The 16,305-nt window shown below is 44.8% G+C and overlaps 1 non-coding gene across 1 annotated transcript; it reads right to left on the bottom strand.

The window, feature by feature from the left end:
* Positions 1 to 9,258: 9,258 nt before the first annotated feature.
* Positions 9,259 to 9,333, bottom strand: Trnas-uga (transfer RNA serine (anticodon UGA)). The gene has a single exon. It is a non-coding gene; the product is annotated as a tRNA-Ser (tRNA).
* Between the last annotated feature and the right edge of the window lie 6,972 nt (positions 9,334 to 16,305).

Genomic DNA, 16,305 nt, shown 5'->3' on the forward strand with positions numbered 1-16,305 from the left:
GGGGCTTGCGGCAAGACACCGCTCTCCCGGTCGTTACGATGGTTTTGTTTGACCGGAGTCGCTACTATTCGGTCGATCAGTTCCTCAGTTGGCATCACGAGGCTGAGTGCTCCCAGGGAATGGCAACAGAGCATGGCGGCCCGGATGGTCACCCATACGAGTGCCGGCCACGCCCGACAGCGCTTAACTTCGCTGATCTGACGGGAACCGGTGTATCCACTGCGGCAAGGCCCAAATACATATTGTTTATGACTTTTTGCACAGACATGCATACACACACACGCAGATACATACACTTGCATGAAGTACAGAAAATGATTTTTTCTTTCCTTATCTACGAACTTCCAGCAAGAAATTTTGCACTGTCTTGTTTCAGATCTTGTATTTCACATGTTGCAAGGTACCTGCTGCTGAATACAAACAGTGATCAGTGACCTTAGGGCTTTACTAAAAAGTGAAAATGATTAAATAATTTCTATCTTATGCACAAGACAACTGAGGGGATCGGAAGCAAAGTGGTATAATTAACTTCTTGCAGTTGTGAGGAAAGTGAAATTAAAGTTCACGAGGTTTAAGAATTGTCTTGAGACCGCAAAGTGAAGTTTCAATTTTTTTGTGTGTGTTTAAGACGTAAAATATTGTTTGTATTTGGTTGTTGGAATAACAAACTGACATAAATGATCAGTTTTGTATAACAATTCGTAAAACTCTGTATTCACCTGCATCTTTTTGCTTTCAGAATATTGTGTATTAAGGAAAGTTTGACTTGTGTTTTTCTACAATGTTTTATTATTCTAATTCAAAATTGTTAAGGCTTTCGTGGCCACTTGTTGAGAAACTGCCTATTGGCTTCTGTCTCGGGTTCTTCGGCCGACGTTCATCTAATGATTTTTCTGACGTTTCGCCAGCACGAGTGGCTGGCATTGTCAAAGCTTCACCACCGGCAATGGAGGGTGAAGCTTTGACAATGCCAGCCACACGTGCTGGCGAAACGTCAGAAAAATCATTAGATGAACGTCGGCCGAAGAACCCGAGACAGAAGCCAATAGGCAGTTTGTCATTATTCTAATTGTTGTTGTCAATTCAGTTACTATAAAATTGCTATTTAGAGCTATACGAAAACACTTACGAGAGGCTTTCAGTAAGTAATGCAACACTTTTTTTCTCGGTCAATTTCAGTTGAAAAAATTATTCCCACTTCACCCGCTATAGTTTCATTAATTCAGAGACTTGGCGGCGCTACACGCAGACTTTAAAATGGCTGCTGTAACAGAGGTGAGTTCAAAGCAGGGTTGTCATTCACTCTCTTTTGGCGGAAAACCAGAGTGTTCCAGATACGCAAAGGCGCTTGTAGAATGGCTACGGAGACGCGACAGGGAACAAAAGCACGGTGAGTCGTTGGGCGAGGCGTATGTAACCATGGCAACAAGGTGACGCTAACCTGTCCGATCTGGATAGTGGCTGCCGGCCGCCACCCCTGTCACTCCTGCAGTACTGGAAGGTGCGTTTGCCCATTCGACATGATCGACAGATCACAATCAGACACCACCTTCTCCGTGACAATGCAAGGCCTCACGCACCCGAGGGCAGCTCACAAAACGACTTTGGACCGTTCTTCCTCATCCACCCTACAGCCCGCATCCCGCACCTTGCGACTTCCGGGTTTGGCCCAATGAAGGACGCACTCCTTGGGAAGCAATACGTGGATGATGGGGAGGCTATTAATGTAGGAAGACGTTGGCTGCGACGTCGGCCGGTAGACTGTGGCGCCGTGAGGGCGCTCAGGCACTCCCGGTGAGGCACTAGACAGAGAGCTTTTGTAACCAGAAGAGTGGGGAATACTACGGTGTATTGAAATCCAGAATAAGACCAGCCTGCTTGCAAAATGGTGCAAATGGCTCTGAGCACTATGGGACTCAACTGCTGAGGTCATTAGTCCCCTAGAACTTAGAACTAGTTAAACCTAACTAACCTAAGGACATCACAAACATCCATGCCCGAGGCAGGATTCGAACCTGCGACCGTAGCGGTCTTGCGGTTCCAGACTGCAGCGCCTTTAACCGCACGGCCACTTCGGCCGGCTGCCTGCTTGCAGAAGAAAATTATGTTGTGTTACTTGTCGAACGACTCTCGTGCGTACTGCTACATGAGCACCATGCATTTTGTAGCTTACAATAGTGGAACAAAATAAGGAAGGATGCTGTTTAACTCATTATCCCATAACTGAAAATATTTCGCACCATCTGGGTCACTTCCCCCTTCTCACGGATCATAAAAAGTGTTATATAGATCATATACGACACAAAAAAATCAACAAACCTATTTGAACATAATGCATTTTTTTGATACTTCATTTCAAAATTGTTCGGCAAAATAAGTCTAGTCATAATCTAATTGCGGAAATTCTTTTTTATCAGCTGCTTCAAGTTCGTTTATGGGTCATTCCTAGTTGTTCTTCTTGAGTGGCCGGCCGGGGTGGCAGAGCGGTTCTAGCCGCTACAGTCTGGAACCGTGCGACCGCTGCGGTCGCAGGTTGAAATCCTGCCTCGGGCATGGATGTGTGTGATGTCCTTGGGTTAGTTAAGTTTAAGTAGTTTTAAGTTCTAGGGGACTGATGACCTTAGAAGTTAAGTGACATAGTGCTCAGAGCCATTTGAACCTTCCTCGGTGTCCTTCCTCAATGCGTAAGCAAGCGGAAGAATCCATTATGGATAAGAAAGATAAATGGAAGCATGTACAGATGGTTTTTGTATTTAGGAAGCTTAATTTTTGGATACTGGTTGTGCAGAACTGACAAAATGGCATTCGTGGGAGTTCTGCTTTTTCTGACAGCTGTTATTAGGTCATACGTGAGAAACTCACATACAAGTGCACGGGTGTCCCTTTTGTGCCAATTATTTCGTGACGTCTTATAGCTAATTTTCTTTTTATTCGTCAGCGAGCAGCACAGAGTTGGATTTGTATCACTTTTCCACAACCATATGACATGGCTTACCATGCTCTAGATCCACTCAATTTTCTGGGAAAATCTCACTTGTATTTCTTTGCTTCTGAACCCCTCAATTGGAAGTTTGTCTCGCTATATTTGCCATTGTAGATGGCGCTGACAAATGAAATTACGTCTTGCCATATGGAGTGTGATCCTCGAGTGTTTCAGGCTGTTTGACTGTCACAGCTTACTGAAAGCGGCAGAATGGTCCACTGTTCGTGTCGGTAACCGGCCGTGGTAGTCATTGTGTACGGCAGGGCAGATCGAAACGGTCGAGAGCTGTATGAAAGGACCCACGATCACAAAAGCGCCCAAGAGGGGCTTGAAATGTTGTGTGATGTGGTTGGTGCCTGTGACGATACTTGTTTTGGTATGGCCGTGCTGCCTCTCGACCGTTTCCGTCTACCTGATCGTACAGAAACACCACTCCGCCTGTTCCCGACGACAACACGGAACCATTCTGCTGCGCCGTTCACACAGCCTGCAACACGCGAGCAACACACGGCACGTGGTCAGAGGTACTGTCACTTACCGTGGCAGTGATGCATTTCCGGACACGTGTTCACAGGACGTTTCTTCCTCCAAGAGACCGTCCTTGCACTTCGTCGCTCTCATAAACGTTCAAGCAGTATACTACGGACACCACAACATAACTGGCATACGGACAAGGGAGGAAATGTGCGTTTTAACAGAGCTAATGCAGGAATTTTACGCCTGTCTATTTTCCCAAGCAGGCTGTGTGATTCCGTTGCCAGACACAGCTAACAACTGCCGCTGCGGTCGCAAACCTCGTTCAGGAGCACGTTCCGTTTGATGCAAAGGCTCGTTTCTAAGACTCAACCAACCGAAATCACGTCTGGCGTGCTTCACGATGACAAACACGCCCCGTGTGAGGATGCTTCAGTGTCCCTTCTGAGATGAACCCACGTACACACAACAACAAAAGTTTTGCATCACCTCGGTTCCGAGAGTTCCGGAAGCTGTACAGAAAACTGGAATACAGATCAATATAAACAACATTTCTGCCCTTTTCATTGCTCACGAAAACCGTACATTACATGTTGAATCACCATACAGCGAGACCGTCAGAGGTGGTGGTCCAGACTGCTGTACACACCGGTAGCTCTAGTACCCAGTAGCATGTCCTCTTGAATTGATGCATGCGTGTATTCGTCATGGCATACTACCCACAATTTCATCAAGGCGCTGTTGGTCCATATTGTCCCACTCCTCAAGGCGGTTCGACGTAGATTTCTCAGAGTGGTTGGTGGGTCACGTCGTCCATAAACAGCCCTTTTCAGTGTATTCCAGGCATGTTCGATAGGGTTTATGTCTGGAGAACATACTGGCCACTCTAGTCGAGCGATGTCGTTATCGTGAAGGAGGTCATTCAAGAGATGCGCACGATAGGGACTCGAATTGTCGTCCATGAAGACGAATGCCTCGTCAATATGCTGCCGATGTCGTTGCACTACCGGTCGGAGGATGGCATTCACGTATCTTACAGCCGTTACGGCGCCTTCCAAGACCACCAGCGGCGTACTTCGACCTCACATAATGCCAGCCCAAGAAAGCAGGGAACCTCCACCTTGCTGCACTCGCTGGACAGTGTGTCTAAGGTGTTCAGCCTGACCGAGTTGTCTCCAAACACGTGTCCGACGATTCTCTGGTTGCAGGCATGTGGGACACTCATCGGTGAAGAGAACGTGATGCCAATCTTGAGCGGTCCGTTCGGCATGTTGTCGGGCCCGTCTGTACCGCGCTGCATGGTGTCGTGGTTGCAGTGATGGACCTCGTCATGCAGCCTATCGCGCACAGTTTGAGTCGTAACACGACATCCTGTGGCTGCACAAAAAGCTTTCTTCAACATGGTGGCGTTGCTGTCAGGGTTCCTCCGAGCCATAATCCGTAGGTAGCGGTCCACTGCAATAGTAGCCCTTGGGCGGCCTGAGAGAGGCATGTCATCGACAGCTCCTGTCTCTCTGTATCTCGTCCACATCCGAACAACATCGCTTTGGTTCACTCCGAGACGCCTGCGCACTTCCCTTGTTGAGAGCCCTTCTTGGCTCAAAGTGACAATGCGGACGCGATCGAACCGCGGTACTGACCGTCTAGGCGTGGTCGAGCTACAGTCAACACGAGCCGTGTACCACCTTCCTCGTGCAACGACTGGAACTGATCGGCTGTCGGAGCCCCTCAATCTAATAGGCGCTGCTCGTGCATGGTTCTTTACATCTTTGGGTGGGTTTACTGACATCTATGAACAGTAAAAGGGACTGTGTCTGTGATACAATATCCAAACTCAACGTCGATCTTCAGGAGTTTCGGGAAACAGGGTGATGCAAAACTTTCTTTGATGGGTGTATATTTCTAGGCAGAAGAGTCATTCACCCCGTTTGCATGGGGCTCACAAAACCGGATATCGTAAGCCGATTCCCAATACCACTTCCTGGTGATCGTGTAAACACTTCAACATTGATTCTGGAAATTCGCTTGTAGTTGTGGGCTTTCCAATTCCGCAATAGATTTTTGCTACCATGTAAATGCTACCTCTTTTGGAACGTGATTGGCCTGTCAGGTTTTATCTTTTTTAAAAATTTTGCGGGTAATATGAACGGAGGGACTTTTTGTATAGTGAAGGAGAAGCGAAAATATTAGATTATGAAGAAAAAAGCGTTTGTGCTGACCATATGAGAAAATATTACAGCTATTTTCCAGGCGCAATGTTTCGGAAATTAGGTGCTCGTCTTTCGGAAGATGTGTCGCATGTAAACACGGTGACTGTAACGATCTTTCTTAACCTACGTCTCGAGCGAACAGAGCCGCCTCCTGAGGGGGGTGAGTCCACGACTGGGAGGGTCCGTCAGCTGGCGTCACGTTCAAGGACAGGACAGGGCAGGCGTCGCTCTCTCCCACCAGGGGCAGGTGGACTGACTGAGAGGGGCGTGGCTGCATACCGGCCGTGCCGTATTGATTTGTGACGTCACGATATAGCCTGCTGCAGGGAAATACCCGCCACCCCTGCCCCTCACAAAGCCGGCCCCCTGCCAAACCCACCTCCTCGGTGAGTCACTGGCGACCTCTCTCCCCCTGTGCTCACGTCTTAAAGCGGCCCGTACACGATCAATATTTATTGACAACTAGCTGACAAACACAATAGTCTCATGTCGTGTTCAGCGTACTGGCGGTTTGACTGTATTATTGAACGTGTGAGGAACTCAAAAGGGCTTCTCAGATGCTCAATATTTATTGCACCATAATGACTATTGTGCAATAATACCGAACGTCTGAGACAGGTACTGATCGTTTGCACAATATGTGGAAGAGAGAGAGCTTTTGAAATACTGACGCTCATTCAGTATATAGTGCAATATACTTTACTGGGAGCGAAAGGCTATTTACAATTTGTACAGAAACCAGATGGCAGTTATAAGAGTCGAGGGGCATGAAAGGGAAGCAGTGGTTGGGAAGCGAGTGAGACAGGGTTGTAGCCTCTCCCCGATGTTATTCAATCTGTATATTGAGCAAGCAGTAAAGGAAACAAAAGAAAAATTCGGAGTAGGTATTAAAATCCATGCAGAAGGAATAAAAACTTTGAGGTTCGCCGAAGACATTGTAATTCTGTCAGAGACAGCAAACGACTTGGAAGAGCAGTTGAACGGAACGGACAGTGTCTTGAAAGGAGGATATAAGATGAACATCAACAAAAGCAAAACGAGGATAATGCAATGTAGTCGAATTAAGTCGGGTGAAGCTGAGGGAATTGGATTAGGAAATGAGACACTTAAAGTACTAAAGGAGTTTTGCTGTTTGGGGAGCAAAATAACTGATGATGGTCGAAGTAGAAAAGATATAAAATGTAGACTGGTAATAGGAAGGAAAGCGTTTCTGAAGAAGAGAAATTTGTTAACATCGACTACAGATTTAAGTGTCTGGAAGTCGTTTCTGAAAGTATTTGTACGGAGTGTAGCCATGTATGAAAGTGAAACATGGACGATAAATAGTTTGGACAAGAAGAGAATAGAAGCTTTCGAAATGTGGTGCTACAGAAGTATGCTGAAGATTAGATGGGTAGATCACATAACTAATGAGGAGGTATTGAATAGAATTGGGGAGAAGAGGAGTTTGTGGCACAACTTGACCAGAAGAAGGGATCGGTTGGTAGGACATGTTCTGAGGCATCAAGGGATCACCAATTCAGTATTGGAGGGCAGCGTGGAGGGTAAATATGGTAGAGGGAGACCAAGAGATCGATACACTAGACAGATTCAGAAGGATGTAGGTTGCAGTAAGTACTGGGAGATGAAGAAGATTGCACAGGATAGAGTGAAAGGGTACAGTACCACCCGACATTGGAAATAGGTACAACATACTTCATTATTTTTGTCAGAACAACACATTTTTTTCTTATAATAATTCAATTTCAATTAATACAGTGAAGCCGGATACCAGTGTGGGAAAGAATGACAATTTATTTATTTAATTGATCACATGTGCAATCTCACAAAATAAATCCCTACATCCAGTTTGATGAGATCTGTGAAATGAATGAATGTATTGTCATCTGCTAACCGCAGATAGTGAATGTGAATATATGATCATCTTTGAGACGATCCTTTGGCCACCTTTGGTGGGACCAAAGAGATGAAACTTACCTGAGCTTTGAGTGCCTGAAATGTGGCTGACCAATACGGTAGCAAGGTGCTCCCCCACTTCGGCAGAACGGCCATGTTTCAGCACTCTGCCGCTGGATCTGGTGTTGTTAAGACCTGTCTTAGGTGTGCTCCGTAAAGACAAAAGAGTGGAGACATGGTATGCATGTGGAATATTTAGAGTAGTTTGAAATAATAATTTCTCTATTTCAGGAACTTTTGTGGGGAGAATTAAATGTCAGGCAGGTAATATTAATGGGATCGTAGTAATCTTCAGAAGTGACCAACGGTCACAATGAAACCACGTGTAGCAATAAGTTGAAATACTTCCGTGTGCTTAAGTTAAGGTGAATTACTAGCCTGTGTACTATAAGTGGAAATATTTAAGAAGTAGCGTGTTCAGGACTTGAATTTAGAGGTGAGTACTTCCACGTGGTGAGTACTGTGTGAGTCTCAATCTGTGTATGAGACAAAGGATGAAGAGAAGTACTCGTCCATGGTATCAGTTGAGGACTCGCGTGTGTGATGAATACGTTCTTAATATTACTTTGCGTGATATGTTTCCGTGCGACGCTTGATTCAAACTATAATACTCTGAGAGAGAAGCAAGGTGATTCAGCCGTCTATCCAGAAACGCCACTTGGCTTGCATTGCACAGGAAGACGTGCATATATCTCCAGAGTTCATAGTAGGAAAGTAGAATTACGAAGTGGGGCAGTGTCGTGTGGAACTGGGATAAATATTAATTGAAGTGGGAAAGCTGAAAATGATAATGTTGTGACTATTCCCTGTGTTGTATTTCATGTTGTAGTGTGGTGTATGTCATGTAATTTGGGTGTGTGTTGTTTGCATGGGAGAGTAGCAAGGTAGTTTCAGAGGTAGTGGGATATGCGTGTTCCTTGTGTAGCACTCGGTCTGGAGAAAAGTTTCGTGATGATGGTTGTGAGAGTCGAAGTGTGAGATATAGCAAAAGATCCACCATCCTATCCAGAAAGTGCACTGTAGCGTTAAATAATTACGAGACCATAAGGTAGAGAATCACCAATGTAAAGCCATGCCCACTGGGCGGAATTTCTCATGTGTTATTGTTGTAGGTTATAGAATTTGTGTGTTTAGGTTAGAGAATTTATCGGGATAAATAAGATAGTGAAAAGAAAAAGATTGGTGGCCTTTTCCTTCGAATTGTATGTTGTCATGATATCGAGAATTTATAATGTGTGCGCCACTCATATTCAGTGCGATGGCCATGTGTTGATAAAAGCCGGTAAATAAAAAAAGAAAAAAGAAAATGTGGTATTGCCAGTGCGTAGTGAACAGTCAGAGTTCCGTGAATTACTGATAGTCAGATGTGCATTTCCGTTGCGTATTATTCATACAGGAGGATAATTTGTAACTTAATTGTGAGTACGAGAGTTCATGTTACTTGATAAGTAAGAATGAATCCACTCGCTTGGCAGACCACTCATCCTGCAGGCCTGACTGCTTGATGCCACAGTATGAGCAAGGCATGAGGGTGCCTCTCAAAGTGTAGCACGGAGATCTGCATCAAACCAGTCTCCGGACTGAAGACCACAACAACAACAATAACTTTGAAACTTCCTGGCAGATTAAAACTGTGTGCCCGACCGAGACTCGAACTCGGGACCTTTGCCTTTCACGGGCAAGTGCTCTACCAACTGAGCTACCGAAGCACGACTCACGCCCGGTACTCACAGCTTTACTTCTGCCAGTACCTCGTCTCCTACCTTCCAAACTTTACAGAAGCTCTCCTGCGAAATTTGCAGAACTAGCACTCCTTTCTTTTTCGACCGTTCTGTATAACATCCACTCGTTTTTTGCAAGGCAAAGAAATCAGTCGAAACGCATGTTGAGTTTCACAGTATGGAGATCCGACGTTTTCGCTACGAAGGCAGAGATCTAATGCCCTTTACACACTAGTGTACAAAGTCGAGCGATTTTTGTTTCTTAGACAGTCTCAATAGACAATCGAGTGATTCTGTATAAAGACAACTGAGTCTATAGACACGCTTTTGCAACTAAATCGCAGAACTATTGACTACCGTTCGCAATAGGAGTATAAGACAACAATAGACAGTACTGCGCAATATTTCGTAGTTTTGACGTGTTTGTAGAAATAGCCTCCCGTTATTCTTTTTGCGGCATGAAAAAATCTTCGTCAGTTTTGTGTCATTTTTGTTTTTGCTATTGGTAAACATCACTTATAAAGATGTGGGCAACGGAGAAAGCGTTACAGCGTTACAACTGACTGAAGATATTCAAACAGCATCGTGTTTGTGGGGAGGTAGAAGTTCCGAATATAAAAATCATAACAAGAAAAAGTTGACCATAGAAGAACTGGCCATAAAACATTAAGTAACAGTGAGTTCTGCTGAAAAAAACACGCTGTCTTCTACTTTCAGTTCGATTTCTTACACTGTCAGTTATTATCACTGCACAATCCGCGATCCTAACAAAGCATTCGAGGGTGTACACGACACCGAGTATCTAGACTGTCTATAAGGGCGTACATAAAGTCCGGGAACACTTTCTATTGTTTGTTGTACAAGAACCAAACATTGATAACATATCACACGTAAGTCATTCTGAAAAGAAACCCTGAAAGTTTTTTTTTTTTTTTTCAGAACTCACTCCGCGTGAGTTTTGTCTGTGGGGACACATTAAAGATCTGGTGTATGTATTGCCTCTGCCACGTGGTGTAACAGAGTTCCGGGAGAGAATACGGGAAGCGACTGCTACAGTTGACGATGCCATGCTGGGACGGGTGTGGCAGTAATTCGATAACCGTATTGACGTCTGCCGGGTCACTCATGGTTCGCATATAGAATGACTGTAAAAAAAAAAATCTTTCAGAGTTTCTCTTCAAAATGCAATATGTATGACATCTGCACAATGTTTATTTCTTGTGCAATAAGCAATTGAAAGTGGTCCAGAACTTTGTGTACATCCTGTATAAAGAGTCCGGCAATAAAATCTCCCTCATTTTAATAGGTTGTCACAGGAATACAAAATATTTTTGAGAAAAATTACTTTTATTTATGAAAAATACATACTGTGCCATTTTTGATTGTTTGGTTTTAAAAATTATATTTCCTAAATGACTTCCTCCGTTATTGACACATTGACAAAGTCTCTCCCGAAAGTTCTCCATACATCTTCGAGCCATTTCTCTTGGAATGGCTGCCTCTTCTTGGGTGATGGCCTCTTTAAGTGCTTGCAATGTTGTGGGGCGATGTTTGTACAGTAGAGCCTTTAAATGTTGCCAAGGAAAAAATCGCAAGGGAATGAATCAGGCGACGTTAGGGGACACGCGATGTCTCCTCGTAAAGAGACAAGGTGACCAGAAATCAAATCGCGCAACATTTCCGTAGAACGCCGAGAGGTGTGGGATCTTGCTCCATCTTGCTGGAACCACACTTCTCGATCTTCATGATCTGTAATAAACTGGTTTAGCGTAGGTTGGAGGAAGGTCTCTAGCATCTGACAATAACGGTTTGAATTAACCGTTAGCGTGTGGCCACCTTCTCCGAAAAAATACGGTCCCCACGCAAAGCATTCAGCAACGGCGCACCAAACTGCCGCACGAAGGCTATGTAGTGGTCGCTGATGAATTTCACGAGGGTTTTCTGCAGCACAGTAGCCCAAATTCTGTTTGTTTACAGTTCCTGATAAGTGAAAATGGATGTCATCCGAAGAAATAAACAAAGCGCCAGGTGGAATGTATTGAAGGATTTTCTCACACGCAGCTCGGCGAGTTTCAAAATCTCTTTCACTTAATTCATGGGTAACCGTCAATTTAAACGGGTGCATACGAAGTTCTCTATGAAGAATTCTTCTTACGCTCCTATCAGATAATGCCGGGGCAGCTGGATGTTTAACGGCTGAACGCATTCGTGACTGCTGCACAGACACTCTCACACGCGCCACATTTTCCGGCGTTGTTGCAGTCCGAAGGACGGCCAGTAGGTTTCCTTTCCAGTGGCGAACCTGCCTTTCTAAAGTTTGGCACCCATAGATGAACAGTTTTTCTACCTGGGACACGATCATGTCGACCAAGTTCGAATCGTCTCCGAAACGCTCGCTGAGTACTAATCCCAGAAGCATCGTTACGAATAAATCCCTCCGCAAGAAACGCACGATGCTGAGCAAGCCTCGCCATGCCGGCCACTGAAACGGCACGTCCGCCGCTTTCAAACAAAACGCACTCCACATCAGCATCCCCACTGCAACTCGCACGGCCGCTACGTCAAATGCGGGAGGTTATATTGCCGGGCCCTGTACACTGTCTAGCTACACGTCCAAAGGCAATCCCCTACACTGTCCATTGACAATCGCACGATTTTGTATATGTGTTGCACAATATTATTGCGCCGTTCTTGGCGTCGCACTTCTACGCAGTATATTGAGGGCCTTAAACCTCGCTGCGGCACGTAGTGGCATCAGACGTGTGCTCAGAATTCCCGCCCCCATAGACAGCCAGCGTAGCATACAATATTGTGCAACATTATTAAACATTATTCTTGACTGCTCAATAAAAGTGTGTGCAGTATTTTGTCTGGTCCGAAATGTTGCACGATTAAAGACGATGCCGCTGTTTTGATTGCTATCTTCCGTTGCGAGCAGAACAAAGAAAGGAAAATAGACAATTCGAGTAGGACACGCTATTCCAGGTTTACGTGCAAACTTAGTTATTCATGCAAGATGATGCAAAATTTCTATTACAGACTTCTAGGGGCTGTAGAAGAGACTTCACAGGTGAATTTTTGAGAAGGAACCCACGTCCTGAAATGCACTGTGTGAATATAAAATAAGTTTGAAGATCGGATCACTTTCAATTACGTGCAAACTTAGTTATGCATGCAGGGTGATGCAAAATTCCTATTACAGACTTCTAGGGGATGTAGAAGGGCCTTTACAGGTGAATTTTTGAGAAGGAACCCACGTCCTTAAATGCACTGTGTGAATATAAAATAAGTTTGAAGATCGGATCAATTTCAAATTTCTCACATCACACTAAGCGTGCAGCAATTTCCGGTTGTTTGCTGATGATGCTGTGGTGTATGGTAAGGTGTCGAAGTTGAGTGACTGTAGGAAGCTACAAGACCATTTGGACGAAATTTCTACTTGATGTAATGACTGTGGCAGCTAGCTCTAAATGTTTAAAAATGTAAGTTAATGTGAATGAGTAGGAAAAAAACCTTTAACGTTCTGATACAGTGTTACTAGTCTCCTGCTTGACACAAAGTCGTTTAAACAGCTGGCCATCGCTTTGCAAAGCGATATGAAATCGGACAACCATGGGAGGGTTGTGGTGGGGAAGGCGAATGGTTGACTTCGGTTTATTGGATTTTAGGAAAGAGTGGTTCATCTATAAAGGAGACTGACTACATATAGGACGCTGGTGCGACCAGTTCTTGAGTACTGCTCGGGTGTTCGGGATCGGTACCAGGTCGGACTGAAGCAAGACATTGAAGCAGCTAAGAGGTAGGCTGCTAGATTCGTTACCGGTAGGCTCAAACATCATGTAAGTGTTACGGAGATTGTTTGAGAACTCAAATGGGAATCCCTGGTGGGAAGGCGACGTTCTTTTCGAGAAACGCTGCTGAGTAAATTTAGATAACCGGCGTCTGAAGCTCACTGCCGAACAATTCCACTGCCGGCAACATACATTGACCTTAAGGACCACGAAGATAAGACACGAGAAATTAGCGCTCATACGGGGGCGTACAGACAGTCGTTTCTCCCTCACTCTATTTGCGAGTGGAACATGAAAGGAACTCGCCCTTTTTCACATGATATCTTGCGAACCATGGATGAAGGGTATCAGACGAATGCCATATTGCTTGACTCCCGGAAAGCGTTTGACTCGGTGCCCCACTGGAGACTCCTAACTAAGGTACGAGCATATGGGATATTCCCAAAGATGTGAGTGGCTCGAACACTTCTTAAGTAATAGAAGTTAGTACATTGTCCTCGATGGTGACTGTTCATCGGAGGTGAGGGTATCATCTGGAGTGCCCCAGGGAAGTGTGGTAGGTCCGCTGTTGTTTTCTATCTACATAAATGATATTTTGTATAGGGTGGATACCAATGTCCGGCTGTTTGCTGATGATGCTGTGGTGTACGGGAAGGTGTCGTCGTTGACTGACTGTAGGAGGATACAAGACGACTTGGACAGGATTTGTGATTGGTGTAAAGAATGGTAGCTAACTCTAAGTATAGATAAATGTAAATTAATGCAGATGAATAGGAAAAAGAATCCCGTAATGTTTGTGTACTCCATTAGTAGTGTAGCGCTTGACACAGTCACGTCGATTAAATGTTTGGGTGTAACACTGGAGAGCGTTATGAAGTGGGACAAGAATGTAATGGGAGTTGTGGGGAAGGCGGATAGTCGTCTTCGGTTCATTGGTAGAATTTCGGGAAGATGTGGTTCAACTGTAAAGGAGACCGCTTATAAAACACTAAGCGAGCGTTTGGGATCCCTATCAGGTCGGATTGAGGGAGGACATAGAAGCTATTCAGAGGCGGGCTGCTAGATTTGTTACTGGTAGGTTTGATCATCACGCGAGTGTTACGGAAATGCTTCAGGAACTCGGGTGGGAGTCTCTAGAGGAAAGGAGGCGTTCTTTTCGTGAATCGCTACTGAGGAAATTTAGAGAACCAGCATTTGAGGCTGACTGCAGTACAATTTCACTGCCGCCAACTTACATTTCGCGGAAAGACCACAAAGATAAGATAAGAGAGATTAGGGCTCGTACAGAGGCATATAGGCAGTCATTTTTCCCTCGTTCTGTTTGGGAGTGAAACAGGGAGAGAAGATGTTAGGTGTGGTACGAGGAACCCTCCGCCACGCACCGTATGGTGGATTGCGGAGTATATACGTAGATGTAGATGTAGAAATGATAAGTAATGATACAGTGTACCGTGCGCCACGCACCGTACGATGGCTTGAGGAGTATCTACGTGGAGTGGATGAAGATGTAGATGTCTATGCAGAGCTCGTGTATAACAGGGCCGGAAGAAGTTGGCACGTCCGCAACTGGAGGGGTTGGCTTTGGCGCTTCACGGACGCCGTTCACTGCGGACTTCGGAGATGTGCCGTATTACGCAGAAAAACACTGCACGCGCCTCGTGGCCCTACAGCACCAAAGTCAGAGCCAACTGCCTCCGCTGTGTGCGAACCGCGAAGTGGGAGACTTAGAAACGATCCGATCTTCAAACTGAATTTACATCCAAACGGTACGTACCCGGGCATGGTTTCCTTGTCCGAACTTCAGCAAGTAAATCCCCTCTACGGCCCCCAGAAGGCTGTAGTAGGGATTTTGAATCATCCTGAACAGACATCTATAGGTTTCGATATGCGAGTTTGCGCGTATCGAAATACGAGGTCTGTTCAAGAAATTCCGGAACATTCGCAATTTCCCGCCAATGATGTGTTGGACCGAAACGCGATTGACATCCCTGTACACGCCTGTATTTAACGTTTAACTGCCGAAAGTTTCATTGTTGTATTGTTCATTGTTGTATTGTTCAGTGCCGTACTGAGTAGAACGTCGCACAGTTCGCGATTTTCAAGATGGTAGAGTTAGAGGGGCAACGCGTCTGAATTACCATGTGTACCAGTATGAAATGAGCGTTAAGATACAAATGTGTCGATAGGGAACATTTGTTGTGAACGAGCCTTAATTTTTTTTGTTTGGTTGGTATGACATCTGTCAAAGAGATTTAGTATACATCAAGTCATGGAACAAACAACACCATATGTGTTCATCGTGTTAACAATGTCGTATTTTGTACCAGAAAGTGATGATTTGCGGAAAACATTAATTTTTTGTTTTCATTTGAAAAAAGTGCTGCAGAGTCGCATCGAATGCTTGTCGAGGCATATGGTGTTCATGCTCTATCAGAGGCAACATGAAAAAGATGGTTTCAACGGTTCAGAAATAATGATTTTGATGTGAGAAATGAAGAACGTGGAACACCAGCAAAAAAGTTCGAAGACGCCGAATTGCAAGCAATGTTGGATGAAGATGATACTTTTGAGTCAGAAGCAAATGGCAGCAATGCTAAATGTTGCACAACAAACAATTTCTGACCGTTTGAAAGCTATGGGAAAGATCCAAAAGTGTGGAAAAAGGGTGCCACATGAATTGAATGAAAGACAGATGGAAAACCGAAAAACCATATGTCAAATTTTGCTTCAAAGACTTGAAAAAACTCAATTTTGCATCGAATTGTTACTGGCGATGAAAAATGGATTTATTTTAAGAATCCTAAACGGGAAAAATAATGGGTTAATCCGGGACAACCATAAACATCGACTGCAAAACCAGATCGATTCGGCAAGAAGACAACGCTCTGTGTTTGGTGGGATCAGAAAGGTGTGGTGTATCATGAGCTTCTAAAACCCGGTGAAACTGTGAACACTAATCGCTCCAGACAACAAATGATCAATTTGTACTAGGCACTGATCGAAAAAAGACCAGAATGGGCTAGAAGACACGACAATGCACCTGCACACAAAGCAAAACTGGTTCGGGATACAATCAAAACACTTGGCTAGGAGCTGCTACCCTACCCGCCGTATTCATCAGACTTGGCCCCTCTTCGACTACTATGTTTTCATCAATGGGACACGCATTG

This window comes from Schistocerca nitens, chromosome 10 (genome assembly GCF_023898315.1).
Source record: "Schistocerca nitens isolate TAMUIC-IGC-003100 chromosome 10, iqSchNite1.1, whole genome shotgun sequence".
NCBI classification, from domain to species: Eukaryota; Metazoa; Arthropoda; class Insecta; order Orthoptera; family Acrididae; genus Schistocerca; species Schistocerca nitens.